We start from the raw sequence: 19,857 nt of genomic DNA, 5'->3' as shown, positions 1-19,857 counted from the left end.
GGCCGGCAACGCTCATCTCTACCACTCTGGCTGCACCTGTAGAGCCTCCCTTTTTGGTCAGACAGTCTGAGGTTCTAATAAGATGACAGAGATGATGCAGTTCAGGAGTATGTTCCGTCCTCTTCCTTGGGGGTTATGGGTATGGACAGGGAAACCTAGGAAAGGCTCTGGGTCTTCGGCATCCTCCTCCAAAGGAAGGAAGCAAATCACCAACAAGATGCTAATGCACTTTAAAATGACTCAATGTATTTTTTTTCAGCAATGGGGACTGAACCCAGGGCCTCTGCACTGAGCTACATTCTTAGCCCTTTTTATTTTTTATTTTGAGACAGAATCTCACTAAGTCACTGAGTGCCCAGGCTGGGCTCAAACTTGTGATCCTTTTGCCTCAGCCTCAGTGCTGGGATTATAGGTGTCAATGTAATTTAATTCTTTCCATTATGTCAAACAATTCAATATACACAAAGCAAGTATTTTATGTTCTCCACAACCTAGCTTACACGTCAAATCTAAATACTTTGTTGTGAATAAGTAGAAAGGACTAGGAAGAAAAAAAGGACAAATTATTTTTCCTCTAAAACGAGGTTGGGACAGGTAACAACATGAACTTTAAGATAAAAACTGTGTGACTGTAAGATGCAGAGAATGAAGGAAATAATGACATGTTTATTCAGTGGAAGACAGAATCAGCTAAATATATCAAAATATGGTGCTGCTGTCATTAAACATACTGTATTATTGCTAACAAGTATAGTTACACTGATTTTGCAAACTCTGGGCATAGGAGTAGGGGGTCACCACTCACTCCACACCAAAAGAGGCTGGTTACACTGCAGATAGCAATGGAGGGGCACAATGACACCACCATCATTGACTCTCTGAAATCTATTTGCATTTAATCTAACTACAAATATAATTCACAAACATGAAGTATACAAATATAAAACTGTTGGGTACAGACATGTTTCTTATCAAAACAGGATATGGAATCAGCATATCTCAGGCTTATCCCCTTCTCTGCTTCCCAGAAATTGCCATTTATTAATCTTCATCAGCCGTGGCCATAGTCATTTAAAATGCAGATTCCCTGGTCCTACCTCAAATACACAGAATTAAATCCCAGGGTCTGGAAATCTGTATTTTGATAAGTTCCCCAGCTGGATTTCTATCCATACTGAATTGCTGGTGCTTGAACTAACATAGGACAGAATAGCTATAACTGGAGGGATGTATTTTCCATGGTAAGATTAACATATAAAAATGAGTCATAAAGATAAGGCTTTGTGCGTAGATGTAGAGTACCTATAAATTTACATATCTATACGAGATTGTGAGAGGAAGGGAATCAACATTTATAAATTGCCAATAACTAACCACTAGAGTTCTTTTTTTTTTTTTGGTACAGGGGATCAAACTCGGGACCTTGGGCTTGCGAGGCAGGCGCTGGAACCACTGAGCTAAATCCCCAGCCCTAACCACTATAGTTCTTAACCAAATGATTTATCACTCAATCATCAAAATAAACCTGAATGAGGTCTGACAGAAAAGATTAAGACTTAAGAGTAACTTCTACAGTCACAGGCCTGGAAGGAGGCCCGGCCAGGCTGTGAAACCGGATTTATCTGACCCCAGTCTCCTCATTCCATTGTACTAACCTCAGTAAAGACAGACACATCATACAACAGGCACATGGTAAAAGGCACTTTTCGGAACTTTTTGCACCACAGAACCAAATTGGTTTTCGTTATTGTTTGCGGTACTGGGTATTTAACCAGGGACTTTGGACTGAGCTATGTCCCCAGCCCTTTTAAAATTTTTAATTTTGAAACAGGATCTGTAAGTTACTAAATTGCCTGATTGGGTTCGAATTTGCAACCCTTTTGCCTCAGTCTCCCAGAGTGCTGGGATCACAGAGAGGCATGTACCACTACACCCATAGATAAACATTTTTCAAAACACTCATTCTATCAAGGGATGTTCTTTGGTCTATTTGCTGACAGTGGAATACAGTGTATGACTACTCTAAAAATCACATTTAATAGCTGGAATTTTAGTAATCAGAAGTGTGTTTTGGGGCATGCTAGGGTCAAATTGAACAGTGATTCTCGCTTTGAGCAACCTACAAACTTACGCAAATAAAATGACTTTATATCCATTTTGCATGTCATATTACCTGATAAAGGAAAACAATAAGAAATGTATAATCTAACACAGTGGTGGTGAATCCATGGCATGCACGCCTCAGCTGGCTGTTTGTTACCACTAAAAGTTTTAAAAAATTCACCATGACTGATCTAGCATTTGTCAATGCAAGGGGCTTCCTGGACCCATCCCTCCCACTCTATAGAGCCTGAGGTACCAGGGCCTTTCCACTGGGGACCTTGTCCTGTGGGCTCTGGACTCATGTTCCTCTGGGGTTCTTCCTTGCTCTCCTGTCAGACTTCTCTCTGCTTCCATAGATGCTTCTTTCTTTTCTCAAAAAGCTCCACCCTCAATCTTTTTCTCCTCACACTCTTTACTGGAAAATCTCTCTTAACTTTTTTTCCATACCAATGACTTCCAAACTAGCCCTGGTCCTCCTGTGGAGCCCAAGGCCTCATCTTTCTAGGCGACAGTCTGCTTCAACACATCAAATCCAGCCTCCACCTCTCAAGTCTCCTCCATGGCACTGAGGCTCTGGAAAGCTCCGAGTCAGCATTGGCTGCTTCTCCTCTACAGAGAAATCGGACTCTGTTAGTTCTTTCCTTGGCTCTGTGCCTTCCCATTTTATTATCCATTATCCCAAATGGCTTATCATCCACTCTGGGTTTTCCCCTCCCACCCTCTTCTCCTCGGAGGATTGTAGCAGCCTTCTAACTGGTCTCCCTGCCTCTCCTTCCAAGCTTCCCAAACTACCTTTTCAAGAGTGCGTGTTCCTAAGGCACAGGCATGGCGCTGTCCTGCTCAAACAGCTTTAACCTACTAGTTAATAACATTCAAATTTCTAGTTGGCACTCAAAACCATTACTGCTCAGCACTGACTGTTCTCTAGTTTTATTCCCCCCACCCCATCACCTATATAGATTAGTTCCAACTCAACTAGACTCCATTTTCTTCGAATCTTACTTTCTGTGAATATATCCCATTCTTTCTCAGTCTTCTTCTATTCCTATTTCAAGCATTTCCTCAAATTATCAGAATACCTTCTTTTTTGCATTTATCACACGGTTATTTCTGTATTTTTTTTAACCGAATAACAGGGTCTAAGACAGAGCAGATCAGGATTTTTTTGCTGCTGGATCTTTTTCACTAGCAGTTTCATACTTATGGTAGACACTCAATAAATATTTGCTGTATAGCATTTATAGAATGCCCTAAAGTTTACAAAGCATGTCCACATTCAACATCTCATTTGTTTTTATTTGGGGCTTAAGTTATTACAATCTGATTTCTGTTGTTTAATGCACATCTCCAAGCTCTCTCTAACCTCCTATCCTATAAATCAAACAAAATATTTACTGTATTTAATTACTTTACTTTTGAATACCAAGTCCTCTGGCCTACAAAAGTGACAAAGGAGAACAATTAAAGAAAATTTAAATTAAAGAAACCTCCTTGCCAAACTGCTTTTTCCTCTGCCTGTAGATAGAGGATACAAATAAAAAGGCCTCCATAAGCAAGTGACAGTAATGAAAAAAATGAAGAATTAAGAGAAAGAGGTGAGAATTCCTTTCTAAAAATTTTAAGATTTTTAAAATTACATGTAACCCTAAATATGAGTCAATCTCTAACATCCTTGGAGCTGATATTCCAGAATATTAATAGAAAATCACTAACAACTGAATAAATCCTTCTTTGTTAATAGACTGGACATGCCTAATGTCATAATTATAAAGACACAATAATCTCTTTGAATACCCAAGTGCCTTATAGGAGCTCAATAAACATTTGCTGTGTGAAAAATAAATGAATTCAGATGGGACTGGGGATTTAGCTCAGTGGTTCTGCCGCCTGCCCTGCAAGCACAAGGACACAAGTTTGATCCCTGGTACCAAAAAAAAAAAAATTCAGAGAAGGCATTACTACTGTTTATAGATTGAAAGTATAAGTTTATGGATGTATAAGTTCATGAAAGTATGTTTATGGATGAAGTATAGGTTAAAGTGGAATAAAATGAAAAATTGAAATGAGAGGCAAAAACTTTGGTATGTCGGTTCCTGGGATAGATGCTATGCCATGACTGCTGGAGAACCAGGCAAAGGAGATGAGGTGAACATCAGGCACGGTCCATCGGACCATACCTCTCTGGAATTTAGGTTGTGAGCTCCTCAAGGGCAGGCACTTTGCCTTGAACTTTTGGTACTAGCATACTGCTTTGCAACTAAAACGACTTCTATAACTGGAGTATGAGATACAAAGCCATCTGTAACCTGCTTCCATTTTCACATTTTAATCCTTTAACACCTATTCTTCCTTACCTCTTAGGGGTGTTGTGAGGAGTAAATAAAAATAACTGCACTGAAAACCTTTGGCACAATGCCTGGCACACAAACATACACAGGTGTTTGACAAATGATAGTTGTTACTGTCACTATCTGGGAAGAGCTTACTGTGCTGGACTGTTGGACTTGTGAGAACCTCAAGTGTCTCAGAGTGAATTCTTTAGGTTTGTGGCACAGTGTTCACCCCTCAGCAAGTGTGGAAGCTGTCCGCATGACTGAGCAACAGAGACTCATGTTTCTATTCTGTCAGGAAGAGTCACTTAAAGTCTCTGGGCCTTCATCATGTCTGTGGGGCCTTCCAGCCTAGAAAAGCCACAGAGCTATGAAGAGGTATATAAATGCTCCCATGACTAATGCCTGTAGAACCAGAGTGAGAAACCAGTTGTCCTGAAGCCCTGTTCCCTAGTTCCCCTTCTCACAGGGGCTACACACATCATGTCTCCCTAATAAACAGATTGCTTGAGAGTCATGGAAACTCTGTAATCCCCAAACCTGGTGGAGTATGCTCATGAATCACAGATTCTTTGGGAGACCCCTCAAAAACAACCATTTCCTATTTCACATAGACTAAAGAGAGATTAAGGGAGAATATTTAAATACCTCAGTTAGAACAGACCAGTCTTAACCAAGTTAATTTCCCGTGCTTTGGAAGAAATCACTTAGAAATTCTTGGTTCAGAGTCTTCCATCTCTTCCACATCAAGATCTGAAAAAAAGAAAAAAAGTGCAGTGTCCCATGACTAGTTGCCAGGATTGGATGTTTCAGCAACAACAGTAATTGCAATTAGCACACGATGAACACCTACTGAAAGTCAAGGACTGCATGGAATGATTGACATATGTGACCTTGGGTGATCTTCACAATACCTCTCCGGTACTCAGGTTCAATTGATTCCAAAGCCTGGACTACTAACCAGTAAATCAGGGTTCTACAAGTTTTCTGACAGTGAACCATTGTTTTGAAAAGTTATGTTATATAAACTAAAAACCAAAAGTTTTATTAAACAATGCTTACCTTTATTATGTGCAATGCATGCTATTTTTTATTATATTCTTTGTACTGTATTGTATATTCTAAATGCTTTAAAAAAATTTTTTCCCCTAAGCGGGTCGTGGAGGTGCACGCATGTAATCCCAGACTCTGTGAGGCTGAGGTATGAAGCTCGAAAGTTTGAGCCTAGTCTGAGCAACTTAGTATCTGTCTCACAAATAAGCAAGTAAGTGAAAAAACATAGTAAATTCCAGTAATAACCTACCTACTACATGGATTCCATAATCTTCTAATGGGTCCTCGGTCTTGGAAAAACACTGCACTTAGAAGTTTCTCTGAAACTACGACCCCTCCATTCTTTTCAGCCACGAGAATTTGAGTATCCCAATCAGAAGTCTTTAACCTTTAAAATATGTATAAGGCAACATACCACCTATCATCTATAATGAATCCTTAGAAGGGATATTTATTCAATTAGGGCCAAAGTCCGGAATGGAATTAGGCACTTACCTATTGCAGAACGGGAGTTATAAAGAGGAACCGTGGACAAACTAAACTCTCAGGTGATTTATTACATACCCTGTGAAGAATTGTCTTAACAGCGGACAGTTGTGTTGTACCAACAGAGCGGACCTAACTACTGCAGGAGTAGGAGGCTGAGATTGCAAACCCCTGGGGGCAGGGCCCTGTCTTTGCAAGCCTGCTCAATTCCAGGGACTTGGCGTTGCACCAGGAAATCAAGTTCCGGTAGGGTCAGGGCCGGGGTCTGGTTCCCGTTGCGGGTGAGGGGAAGTGCGCTGCTCCGCGCAGTTCCCGAGCCTGCTGGACCCGCGCCCACCTCGACCCCGGCCCCTTGCCCTCCGGCACAGCAGCGCAGCTGGGCCCCGAGCTGCGGCGCCACCGGCCTGACTCTGCAGCCAGACCCAACGCTGGGTCGGGGCCGGGGGTCGGCACCTGCAGGCGCCCCCCCCCCCCAACACTCCGTGCAGAAGATCAGCCGCCCAGCGTCGGCGGGGCGCACAGTCTCGCGCAGTCTTCCCCTAGCCGGACTCCCAGGCTCGCTCCCGCTTAGCGGCGCTAGCCACAGGCCGCGCCCGGCCTCCGCACACCACCGCCCAAGGGCACTTACGGGGCTCGGCTCCTTCGCAGCCTGCGCGCTTCCCCCGGGGGTCCATGGCGCTTCCGGACCCGCGAGCCCGGCCTCGGCGCCGCACAGCACCGCCCAGAAAATGGACGCCGGCGGCTCGGCTACCGCGGCCCGGCCCACCCCCGACGCGGGGCACAGGACGCAGCTGTCCGGGAAGAGGTCGGCCCGACGCTCAGCCCCGAGCTGTGGAGCTTGGGGGGGGGGGGGGGTCCGCCACATGGAGGACCAGGCCTCGTGAGGGCAGCGGCCAGACCCACACGGGCGACCTTGGAGGCCCTGCCGGCCACCCAGGGACAGTGGCCTCAGCCTCCTCCAGGGAGGACAATCCAGTTAGGGCTTTGGGGCTGCAGAGCCTAGGAACTGCCAGAACCAGGCTGAGGTCCGCAGGAGGGCCCTGGGCACCGGATCCAGATCCTACACACTTGAGAGAGGCAAGATTCCAAGAAAGTCCTGCGCAGTTTAAATTGCATTAAATTTTCAGGAATAAGGTGTCACCTGTGTCATCTCAAGGCGATCAGGAGAGGCCCAGATTAATTTTCCCAACGAGGTATAAGAACTGTTTCATGCAAAAGCGCCAGTCCTCTTCCTTAAACGAAGGGCACTTGACGGCCTCCTGAGCTCCTTCTTCCGCCATCCAGGGGCTGCGCACTGATAAAGTACTGAGGGCCTGCTGCAAACTCCTGTGCATGTGCGGGCGAACAGCCTAATGTCCTCCTATGCAGGTGTTTGCTTGTTTATTGTTTTTAAATAATCAGCGTTCCCTGTGTTCCGACAGTAGTGAGTCTTATTTTCAAATATTCTTTAGAAAAGATTCATTTCCAGGCTACGTCGTGAAAGGATTTAAAAGTCTACTCTTTGCATGACGTGCGGCCTGCTTTTTGCCTGGAATATAGTGTGTGCAATTGTGCATACCAGTTCCTAACCGAGTTTTAAGAATGTGACCATTTTGATGAGTTAAGTAGAGCCAATGTTAAATTCAAAGCCAGTTAAACATTTTAAATGATGAAGGAAGAATATATTGACTCCAAGACAAATGAAACAATCACGTCATTTAAAAATAAAAGCAGAGTTTTGAAGGATGACAGGCTGGTATCGTGAGCAAGCCAGAGAGGATCTCTGGGAGGCCCAAACAGAGAATCATATAATTTATTTTACAAGTCTGAATCTCACAACAAAGGAGGACTTACAGAGCACTGCTTGCAGCTGAGTGGAAGGGTGCTGCCACTTGGTCCACCACAGGAGCCTCCAGGGGAACGCAAACCTCCTTCGGTCCTGCAGAAGGGCAGCATCCCCTGACCAGTAGTCTGCATCAGGCACAGGGCGGAATGCAAGGACTTCCACAACTGTAGGCCCTTGACAACCAACGGCATCCACAGCCAGTGGCACCTCAAGCACTGTTCTAGACAGACACGGTGAGGTGAAATGTGTCTGCTTATAAAGTTTTGGGGATATCTGTGTGGTGTTTTCATAGGATGTATGCACAGAATGGGTGTTGTTGAGCCCTCTGGAGTTCTCTTGGAGTCAGTTTTAGAGTTGTTTACTGTTCATTCAATGAGTAAGATGGAATCACTTATGTCAAGGTATCTTATGCTCAGAACAGTTGGACAACAATTCACATGTATGTGAGCAGTTCTCAACCTCCTCAATGCCAAGCACCCTTTATTCTCTCTCCATAGGCCACATGTTCAAAAAGGTCTACTCCACTAAACTGTTTATTAAGGAATGATTTATCATCCACTTAAACAGTGCAATATTTTTGTATGTATAACTGCCAGCCAGAGTTTCTACAAAACCTGAGCTAACCTATTGGCAATAGTGGATTCCAACCTAAAAATTTCATAGTTTTAATTGTGGGTTTATATGTTCCCACTGAGTCTTTTGGAAACTGAAAATTATTTAAAAACCTCTAAGAAAACTGAGGCATGCAGATTAAGAACCAGGGCGGGGAAGTCCCAGTCTGCCACATTGCTCTCTGCTTCCCTGGGGCTGGAAGGTGGGAGGTCAGAGAGCAAGACAATTTGGCCTCTAGATTCAGCCCGCCTGGGTTCAACATCCAGCTTTGTTGCTTACAGGGCCACTTGAAGCAAGTTACTTAACCACCCTGGGCCTTAGTTTCCTTCTGTTAAAATGGGGCTGATTATAATATTAGTGCCAGCCTCCTAGGGCTTTTTGAGAATTGAATGAGGTAATATATGCAAAGCATATACAATAATATTTGGTATATAGCAAGTGCTCTCTTACAGCAAGCTGATGCCACTGCTATTAGTATTGGGAGTTAACTGTTGAGATTTTTGTTTTGTTTTTGGTATTGGGCATTGAACCCAGGGCCCTGAGCATGCGATGCACAAGCTCTGCAACTGAGCTACACCCCTAAACCTAGTATTCCGAGTACTATGTTCCTAACATCCAAGCAGTCAGAATTATCACCCAAAAGTTGTTTGAAACAACCTTTATACTCTAGAAATTTTCCATAGGTAATCTGCTAACATCACATATTGAGTGCCATAAGGGGATTTAAACACAGGTCTGCTTCATGGTCCACCTTTTGCTTTGCTGCTGTGTTCCAGGTGGCACCTTGATTAGCCCCTGTCAACAGCTTGTTTGTTACTGGTGAAATCTTCTCTAAGAAGCTTAGCAAGTGAATGGGTCCTTACAGCCACTTGGGACTTCACAAACAGTGGCATTTCTTTTTCATTGGAGCCAAATGTTTCTCCAGAAGTGAGTAGATTTCCCCAAATTGTTATTAATAACTAAAATATCAGGGCAACTGTTTTAAACACCACAGCCTAAAACTTACATAATTAGCTAGTCCTTCAAAATTTTCCATCCTTCCTCATAACTAGTCACAGAATCTTTCTCTTAATCATTCTTCTGAGTATGGGTGGGGAACTAGCTGGAAATTTCCAGAAACGTCCCACCTTGTTATATTCTTTTCGGTAAAGATTTATTCCTTAAAAAATAATTAAATGTAGGGCCGGGGATTTAGCTCAGTGGTTTCGCCACCTGCTGTGCAAGCGCAAGGACCCAAGTTCGATCCCCAGTACAAAAAAAAAAAAAAATTGTGAAAGCTGAGCATGATGGCACATGGAAGCCTGAGGCAGGAGGATTGCCATGAATCTGAGGCCAGCCTGGGCTATATAGTGAGTTCAAGGCCAGCCTGAACTACACAGCAAGACTGTGTCTCAAAAAAAAAAACACAAAAAAAATGAAATGTATATAATTAAACATGATATATTTTATAATTTTCAATACATTGCAAAGAAAAAAATAGCTAGGCATAGTGTCACCAAGGATTCTGGGAGGCTGAGGTAGGACGATGGCAAGTTCTAGCCCAGCCTGGGCAGTTTAGTAAATTAGCAAGATGTTGTCTCAAAAGACAAAAAGAAAAAATAAAAAGGGCTGAGGATGTAACTCAGTGTGAAAGCCCCAGATTCAACCCTCAGTCCCCCCCAACCTCCTTTCTAGTACCACGTCAAGTCTGTCTTCAGAATTCATCTCCACGGCATGGCTCCTGATCCTTTTTCAGGGGCCTTTTCTAGGAAGCTTTCCTTGTTTCCTAACTCATTTCATTTAATTCCCACTTAATTTCTGATATGCTACCACTGCCTGTGCTAAGACTACTGGCCGATTTAACACTGACTGCCCTTTTTCTTTTCAAGGCTTTAATATCATCATAATATCATCTAAAAAGACTACAGTGTTGTCTCTTTGAAACCCATTTGCTTTGTTTGTTTCCCACCACAGATTAGGAATCTGTAACGCATTCTACCTCCTGTATTTGCCGTGCTGTCAATTTACAGGTTTTGTTTTTCCCTCTGTCCCCTATCCTAGGTTCTCACCAAAACCCATCACCTGGCTTCCCTCCTACAGCCACTTGTCTTTGTTCCTTCAACCATTTTAAGTCCCACCCCTTTGCTTTTCTCTTGTCACCACTACATTCCCCAAAGGACTCAGTGCAGCTGTGTCCCCACCCACCACAGCCTCTGCAGAGGCATTGTTCAGAGGGACTCCATGCTGGTGGGAATCTGGCAGGTAAACGTATGAAGCTGCTCATCCCAATGGTATGACCAGGGCCCACAGGAGAATTCCTGTCCCACCCGAGTAGGGGTAAGAGGTGGGGAGTGGGGCACTCACTACTCAGCCTCAGACTTATCGTTGCCAGGCAGGGATACCAGATCTGCAGAATATTCCACTTAAACCAAGAATCAGAATTTTTATATAAGCGCAATCAAATGTTGACTAAAAAACAAAACAAAAAACCTGAAAAAGACCCTGAGACTGATCTAGCCTCCAAATGTAATTACAAATTTATAGGAAATATGTGAGATGGGAACATGTAAAAGTGAGCAATCACCCAATTTCTCATTGGGAAAAATTGCAGTCAAACAGAATGTTTCTTCAACATACATACATACATACATTTATTTATTTATTTATTTATTTTTCAGTAGTGGATTGAACTCAGGGCCTTTGCATTGAGTTATATCCCCAGCCCTTTTTATATTTTAAAATTTTGAGACAGAGTCTCCCTAAGTCACTAAATTCATCAGGCTAGGCTTGAACTTTTGATCCTCCTGCCTCAGCCATCAGTGCTGGGATTACAGGCATACACTACCATGCCTGACTTAACGTATATTTAAAAAAAAATACCAGTAGAAAGGATAAAAGAAAGAGAAAGAGGAATTTGTAAATTTAATGAAATATAAGAGAACAATCAATTGCATAGTATGGACCTTATTTGGAATTGTGCTTTGAATTACCAAATTGTTTTTTTAAGACAATTAAGCAAATTCAAATGCTGACTATTAATTTGTGATGTTATTAAGGAACTGTTATTTGTGGTATAGTACTCTGGTTTTTTTTTTAGTATTCTATTTTTAAAATTAATTTGTTTATTTATTTGAGATAGGGCCTCACTATGTAGTTCAGGCTAGTCTTAAACTCACTGTGTAGCCCAAACTGACCTCAAACTCCTGGTGATCCACCTGTCTCAGCCTTCTGAGTGCTGGGATTACACACATGTGTCACCACACATGGTAATATTTCATTTTTTAAAACTATTTTTTAGTAATTCACCTTTAAAAAATTTCTTATTTAGAAGTATTTCAAATTTATAGAAGAGTTGCAAAAATAGTGCAAAAACTCCTATATATCTTCTATCCAGATCTTTTCTTTCCTTCTTCCCTCCCACCCTCCTTTCCTCCCTTCCTTCCTTCCTTCCCATTTGAAATTGTAGGCATACATTCTCTTTTACCTCTAAAAACTTCAGCAATTCTTTCCTAAGAAAAACATCCTCTCTTAGAATCTGTATCTTTTGGAGAAGCATACTAAAATATTTAGAGATAAAATGATACGAGGTCTGGGATCTGCTCCAAAAAAATACAGGAGTGACTTTACATGAAAAAAGGGAAGTGTTCATTAAATTAGCCTTTCTGCTTCTACAAGAATATGTTCAAAATTTTCATTGTAAAATTTTAAAAGGCTATGTTCATGAAAGGTTTTTTTTGGTACTGGGAATCGAACTCGGGCCCTTGCACTTGCGAGGCAGGCGGCAGAACCACTGAGCTAAATCCCTGGCCAAATGAAAGGTTTTTAAATGGCATGTTTATGATATGTAAATCGATAGCAAGATACACAATTGTTTAAATATTTATCTATCTATCTATCTATTTATTTATTTATGGGATACCGAGGATTGAAGCCAGTACCTTTGTGCTAAGCTACATTTCCAACCCATTTTTATTTTTTATTTTGAGACAGAGTCTTGCTAAGTCACCAAGTTGCCCAGGCTGGCTGGAACTTGTAATTCTGCCTCAGCTTCCCAAGGTACTGGGATTACAGGCATTTGCCACCATGCCTGGCTGTAAATACACAATTTTTCTACAAAATATTATTTTAGCTGTTAAAGATTTACTATGCATAGATAAAAGACTGAAAAGATACATGCCAAAATGTTACCATTCCAGCTTATTCATAAGAATATATTACTTTTATAATAAGAAAAAAGGCCATGAAACTAAAAAATTGGAAAACAAAAACTCTGTGGACTAAATACAAAATATTGTTGGGAATCAAACAAAACACACATGTAGGGGCCAGGGATTTAGCTCAGTGGTTCCATCACCTGCCTTGCAAGGGCAAGGACTCAAGTTCAATCCCCAGCACCAAAACAAAACAAAAAAAACCCCTACATACATAGGCTGGATTTTCCCCAGTGGGTCTCCAGAATAGCAGATTTTGATTTTAAAAATGGGTCTGCAAACAATAAGCTTCAGGCTAAATCCAGCCTGTCACTTGCTTTGTATGATCTATAACGTAAGAATGGTTTTCATATTTTTAAATGGTTAGAGGGGTTAAGGATAATATTTCATGGTATGAAATTTATATAGAGGGCTGGGGATTTAGCTCAGTGGTGCCACCACCTGCCTCAAAAGCACAAGGTCCTGAGTTCGATCTCTGGTACCAAAAAAAAAGAAAGAAATTTATATAGCGTTCAAATTTCAGAATCTATAAGCAGTTGTATCTCTCATATTTAATATTATACATTTTTAATTTCATCAATACATAGTGTGTGGAAATTTGCATTCTCTTTTGTTATATAATACCTACACAATATTCTCAGTTTTTCCTCAACCCACTATTACATAAATTTTTGGAGGGCCATTGTTTTGGAATGAACTCCTGCCCTGGCCCCAGCAGACCACACCAAAATGGAGTTACTTGAGCTAAAGTCCCATGTCACTTAACCAGATTTAAGTTGTTTATCTGAAATAAGAAATCAGAAGCAAGGTAACAGCCAAATCCCCAAACAGGCCAGTCTTAGCAGCATGATGAGAAAGTCCCTACTGGTTTAACCCTTATAAGGAAAGTAATACAAAGTAACTCAGTGCGAACCAATCTGCTTTTTGTTTTATGCTGTTTTCTTGTTCCTGCTCAAGCTCCATATAAAACCTGACTGTTGTGCCAGACCCAACAAAATGTCTTCCTATGTTTTATAGATGGAGTGCTGCCTGATGCACAAATTGCTAGTAAAAGCCAGTTAGATCTTTAAACTCAGTTTGTTGAAATTTTGTCTTTTAACACCAAAAAGTCAGAAATACTCACTATCTGATGTGTTACAGAGAAGTTTGTCAGCCCCAGGTTAAGGGCTGCATTTTCATTGTGACCTCAGAGCAGCCTGGTTTAGCAGAGAGAGCTGTGGACTAGGAGTTAAGCACTGTTCTGTCACTTAACTCTGCAAAAGACCTAGAGACATGACTGCTACTCTGGCCACAGTTCCTTCAAAGAGAAAAGAAAAAGGGTCCAACATCCTCATGGCAACTGAAGTCTATGGTTCTAATTTCCATACGAACCCAGCAAGAAGTACATGGACGGTGGCAACTCTAAGTGCTGCTTGCCACCCAAGTGAGGTTCTCCTAGAGAACAAGGAATCCACAGAGTCAGAATATCCTCTGGGGATGGTGGCTCAGTAGGCACCCAGAGAGAAGAGCAAGAGAGGAAGGGAAGGAGGGAGGAAGGAAAGAAGGAAAGAAGAAGGCTTTGGAAGCTTCTAAAACAGAGCAGCATTCTTGCCATAGGCAACATTTCTTTCAGAAAAGAAAAGTTTCTCAAATCTGCAGCTTACAGGAAATATTTTGGATAGATCTTCAGTTTGTGGTTTGTAGAAGCCCAAAAGCACTTGGTCACAGCACCATGTAAATGGTCTATTCAATTTATTTAAAGTTTAATTCAGATTGAATAGAGCAACTACTAAATGGGCAGAGGCAGGGAGAGGTGTTTTGGCATTCTCAGCATGTAGAATAGAGCCTTGAAATGGAACTGGAAACTTTGTAAGGCTCTGGATAAATCACCTTTAAGGACATCAATCAGTAGGCTCTGCACAATAGGCATTGTGGGACAATTAAGCAACAAGACCAACATTCTGACTGAAGCCAGATGGAACAGCATACGTAGCACCCAGCCTTTCTCAGCTGGCCTGCAGCCTGCATTTAGGGGTTCTCCCAGCCTTCTTTTCCTAATTGCAATCCCTCTCCACTTTCTCCCTTGTACCCTGTACCTCTGGTTACAGGGTTCAGCAAAGCAGCATCTCCTTTTGTTCACCCCAGCTGCCTCCTGACTGCCCCTTTGTTCCTCTTTCCTATCTTCTGCACCCCCACCTGCCCCCTTGCCACCCTCTCCAGTATGCAGCATCTCCCCATTTTCTTCCACATGGTTTCCCCAATACCCTGCCTACTTAGAGAATCTTTCTGGGTATATAATTCCTCCCTTTGCTTCCTTTTCCCTTTCTCAGCTCAAGAAACAAGAAAAAGGGGGAAAAAATTATGAGGGCCCTGCCCTTCTGAGATTTAACCACATTCTCAGCTGGTGGCTTTTGTTTTCTGTCTCACTGGTTTGTAAGGCCCCCGGGGCAGGCACTCTGCGTCAAGCTCTGCACTGGGGAAGGTGGGCAGAACCATGAGGCCTTAATTAGAGCAGGGCTTCAGACTGGGTAAGAGATTTTAGCATGCACAAGGAAATTTCAAAATAACCAGTTGGTAGCAATGACTATGGGATAAAGAAGAGGGTTATTTTATTGTGTAAAGCAAATAATGAAAGCCTCTACTGACTTTCATGAATGCAGAAGGAATATTTAGACTGGCATTTTAAAAACAAAGCTGGACCAGAAAACAAACTCCCTCTGTAGGCTGAACAGTGAGTGTAGACACAAGTGCTGGTCTCAAGTAGAAATAGCTACAGAAGTGAGGAAGCCATTAAAGAAAAAATGCAAAATCAGTTGTAAGATCAAAAGAGCAATTTTCTGGTCAATAGCATGCTGGGATCACCTAACAAAGACAAGTGATTTGGCAACTGGTCTCTGATTTACCTGCTTCCTAAAAAGCTTTCTGCAGAAGAGTCAGCCAGGAGACCCCCATTGTCAGTCAGGGAAGGTGAAAAAGCAAAAGTATCTTGCTGGCATCACAAATTCAAATTTTTGTATCAAGGGCTTCTCAACTTAACATGTGCTCATGAATGCAAAAGTGGCAACCGTTACTGAGGTCACCTGGCATGCAGGCAGACCAGCTTGGAGAAGGGCAGCCAGACATATGGTAGCTTATTAGAAGCCAAGACATCTTGGGAAGGTGATAAGAGCAAGAGACAAAGTCCAAATGAAGAATTGTCCTTGCCATCAGCTGAGCTGTCCCCAAACCAAAGGCTGGACTCCAGGGAACAGGAACAAAGGCCACTAAGAGAACAGCATGCCATTCATTCCTTTCTGCACCAGGGAGGATACACAACTGTGTTTGTCTAGATCATGCTCTGGCTTCATGTGGGAACCTGGACAGAGATCCATAGGGACCATATCATATTCCATTCTGCCTAGTTTAAAGTTGTGTCTGTCATACAGTAAATGCTTCAAGAAGTGAACTGAACTGTTGAAGTCCCCTCCCCCATGATGGGCAATACTCTACTGCAGAAGAAAAAGTTTGTCTTCATGTAGTGGGATGTGCCTCAAAAATCTAAATAAAGTATAAGGAGTCAGCTAGGGCACCTTCACTGTGCTGAGCAAAGTCTGCTAAATTATGAATCAGTTTTAGGAAGTGCTTCTGGAATGTTCAGAAGGCTCTGAAGAACCTTATAGTTTCCAACTTATATGGCAAACACATTCCTTGTTCTCTGGCTTTCATCAGCAGACTAACCTGAAAGGCTCTAAAGAGTCTTCTTAGAACTATTTGCTATGATAGAGAAAAATCACCCTAAGCAATAAGGCCTTTAGAAAAAAAAACTAACAGGAAAGATGTCTGAGGAGCTGAAATGTTTTCTGAAATCTGAAAAAACTTCACTGGTTGTCTATGACAAAGACAACCTATTGGCTTGGTGTGGTGGCATACACCTATAATCCCAACACTCTTAAGAGTCAAAAGCAGGAGGACTGCAAGTTAAAGCCCACCCTGGGGATCTTAATGACTTATTAAGACCCTGTCTCAAAATAAACAATGAAAAGGGCTGGGGATGTAAGTCAAGTGCAAAGGCCCGCCCCGCCCGCCCCCAACAACAACCAACAACCGCTTGGTAAAATAAGACAGACCCTTTGCCATTGTGCCTTTGAAAAAATTTAATAGCTATCTCAACATTTTGTTATGAGTTTAAATTCTGGAGTTCCTAGGAAAAACAAAGGAAGAAGCTTCCCAGAAATTTCCTTGCTCTGAGAGGCCTTTCTTAAATTGGTGCTGAATCTGTGCCAGGATTTCATCACCACCTAGGACTGCAATGTCCCAACTTTCACTGCAACTTCTGAGGTAGTTTCAGGGTGGTGACTAGGACAAAGGCAATGACTTCACTGGTACCAAACTCGGGGTGCCTGGGCCATGCTATCACTGCTGGAAACTCAACTAAGAGGTTGACAGACCTGGCTCTGAGGAGTGACAGGTACACTATGAAGGGGAAGTTTGCAGCTTGAGAGAGGCTAAGCACTCCTCCACCTGGTGAGGCCCCTGTCAGGTCTTCACCTGGCTGGATCCTTCTCATCACACAGATCTCCACTCAAGTACCATCGCCCCAAGAAGGCTTTCTCTGACCAACCATTCTAAAGTGGCTCTCTTCCTCACAATCCATCGCCCTTGCTTTTTAAGTTTTTCTTTTTCTTTGCACCTGTTTTCTTTAGTTATTTGTTTGCATATTTATTTTTACCTCCTTCCCCCATCTTCTGCCCTGCCATACATACTATAGTCAGGTCCATGAGAAGCATGCTCTGGACTGTCTTGTTCATTATTGTGTTTCTAGCTTCTGGAATATGACTGTAGATAGCAGGCACTTAGTAAATGTGCTGAATGTTTAATTACCAAGAAAGCTGTTAAGAATAGCATTTCCCTTGGAGCTGTAAAAATGAGTCACGTGGTATCAGGAACTCAAAGACTTAGCATGATTTAGTACTAAAGAGAAAGGTGTGATCCTTTTCTAGATATTTCTCACATACTATGCAGTAAAGAGGTTCTAAGTAATGATCTGACAGTAGAATCCACTGAAATGGCTGAAGTAGATCACATCACTGTAGAAGCAAGAGATGCAATCTTGTATTTTCACTGAATTAAAGCTTGGAAAAACATTTCTTATCTTTCAAAGGGGGGAAAAAAGAGTTGAGAATTTTATACTGTAAATCATTCAGGCAGAAAACCACACATTGGCTCATTTCATTTTGGTGAGAACAAAGCAGTTGTTTGCCGTTTCTTCCTGTAGCACCTGCTCTAGCCTGCCCAGTATAAACACCTTATCCAAAAAGTGCAAATAGGTTAATCATAGTCTTTTAAACAACGAGAGGAGTAAGTGCCATCTTCAATTGGCAGGAAACATTTTCAACTAATCTAGGAAATCCAGAATAATTGTAAATGGATAAGTTTAGAAAAGCTTTGTGCCTTGTAAACATTACTGTGAAATATGAAGGCAAAGCATTAGGCAAAACATAATAAAGTAATAAATAATAATTATTCTTCTATTCACTGATCTATTTATTAGAATGACAATGCCACAATATACTTCCCAACAATCTTATTGTCTTATTTGGCTTTCTGGTAACTTAAATCATATTTAAAAAGTCTTTTAGGCAGACCAAGAGCAACAGAAATAAACAATGCCATTAAAATCATTAGGTATGAAAATTTACAAGATGACGCAACTGTGCTTGAGTTAAAAACAAAAGGATTGACATTCTATAAATGTTGAAATCTATCAGATATTCATTTTATGGTAAAAAAAATTGCATTGTATTCTTCCAGTCTTATAATTAAGATTCAAATGAGTTAGAAATGATTAATTTGGCCTGGTCTATTAAAAGAGAAGACACTGTGGTAGTAATCTTTCTGAATAGCAATAGTGTTTTAATTACAAATGCAGACCTCACTATTTGCTCAAGAACGAATGACAATTAGCCTGATCCTATTGCAACCGTTAATGCTACTGCTACTAAAATAAATGGCAATACTGAAACAGGTTTCCAACATTTCCTTTCAGTTTACAATCTGATGGACACTGTATTCAAAATATATTTAGTCATTTTAAGTCATAGGAAAGAAGGAAAATGGCTCCTGAACAGTCAAAATAAATAAATAAAGGTGTAGCCGGATGAATATTTTACAGCAAGCCCTGAGCACGAAATTACTATGAGATGAATCATGTTCTAATATAATTGAACCAGAGAAAGATTCCAAGCAAAATACTTTAGTTGGCCTCAAAACAATACAACAACAATGACAACAATCACCCTTTTAGCACATAAGAGGTTTGATTGTACAGACAATGCTGTAGAATATTAGAAAACCTGCTAGAATAAAGCAACTATTTATACAGATGGTTCTGAATCTCAGTGTTCTTCACATCGTAGCAAAGCTCTGGGAGGCTTTAGGTTTGGTAACATTTCCTGTAACACACCTACAAAGACCCTACCGTACAAGCTCAATGTGTACTTGTCATTGGGGGGGCAGGCTTGAGTTTGGGTCCGTTTCTACCTAGAGCTCAGAGGTAACCAATGGGAAAATGGGGGAAAATAGGAGCATAAGCATTTTCTGATTCTCAGAATTTCTAAAATACCTTTTGTTTGAGAGGCGCTGATGAACTCGTAATAATGAAACTACATCTCTGAACACAACCTTGACCTGCATTCTGGAGCAATTAAAAGAAAACCTTAATTTTGAAAGTACTAAGCACAGAGGGAGAAAAAAGCTGTTCCTCTGCAAGCTTTCTCTTTATATTTAAAAATATGGCTTAATTTTTAAGGCTCAAAGACCGCATTTTTAAAACGTCTAAAACAGTTCAGATTTTATATGAGAGGAAACAACTGCAAATTTTTCATTAAACATTTGTATCCTTCTTAAAGATATTCTTTTGCATATCTGGTATTATTGCATTTTAAAATATGACTTGGTTACCAAGGAAACAGGTTCTGGCCCAGTGTTAATTTTAAACTAAAATTTATTTGAGAAGTTAAGTTCAAAGGAAAGAGCTCAGGAAATTATTTTGAAAAATACCAGAATTTGGAACTTACAGAACCACAACTGTATGGTCTACAATGAGCCATTTGAGGTGCTTGATTTCATTTAGTGAAGCTCTATATTTCTAACAGGGCCATTTATGTTTAATGTTTCCTCCTTTAAAAATGGTAACTCCTCATCCCCCCTAAATTACATATATATATACCAATAATATATTTATCCCCGTATATTACCTGAAATTGATTTTGGAAGCATGTAAGTTTTTATTTTCATCTTT

The 19,857-nt window shown here is 41.3% G+C and overlaps 1 protein-coding gene across 2 annotated transcripts in view; it reads right to left on the bottom strand.

The window, feature by feature from the left end:
* Zbtb38 (zinc finger and BTB domain containing 38) overlaps positions 1–19,857 on the bottom strand; it is a 77,455-nt gene that overhangs the window by 35,740 nt on the left and 21,858 nt on the right. The window contains exons 1-2 of one of the 2 annotated variants that reach the window (XM_004834353.4): positions 6,601–6,917; positions 5,082–5,186 (exon numbers count right to left, since the gene is read on the bottom strand). The gene's annotated coding sequence lies outside the window, so the exon portion shown is untranslated. Of the gene's footprint in view, positions 1–5,081; positions 5,187–6,600; positions 6,918–19,857 lie in introns of those variants that run through there. The other variant, XM_004834350.4, reaches the window with a different exon arrangement.

This window comes from Heterocephalus glaber, unplaced genomic scaffold (assembly GCF_053883595.1).
Source record: "Heterocephalus glaber isolate CG9 unplaced genomic scaffold, H.glaber_assembly_v1.0 deba00001504, whole genome shotgun sequence".
Lineage (NCBI taxonomy): Eukaryota > Metazoa > Chordata > Mammalia > Rodentia > Bathyergidae > Heterocephalus > Heterocephalus glaber.
The sequence above is the reverse complement of the archived record's forward strand: the minus strand, read 5'-3'. Positions and strand labels throughout refer to the sequence as shown.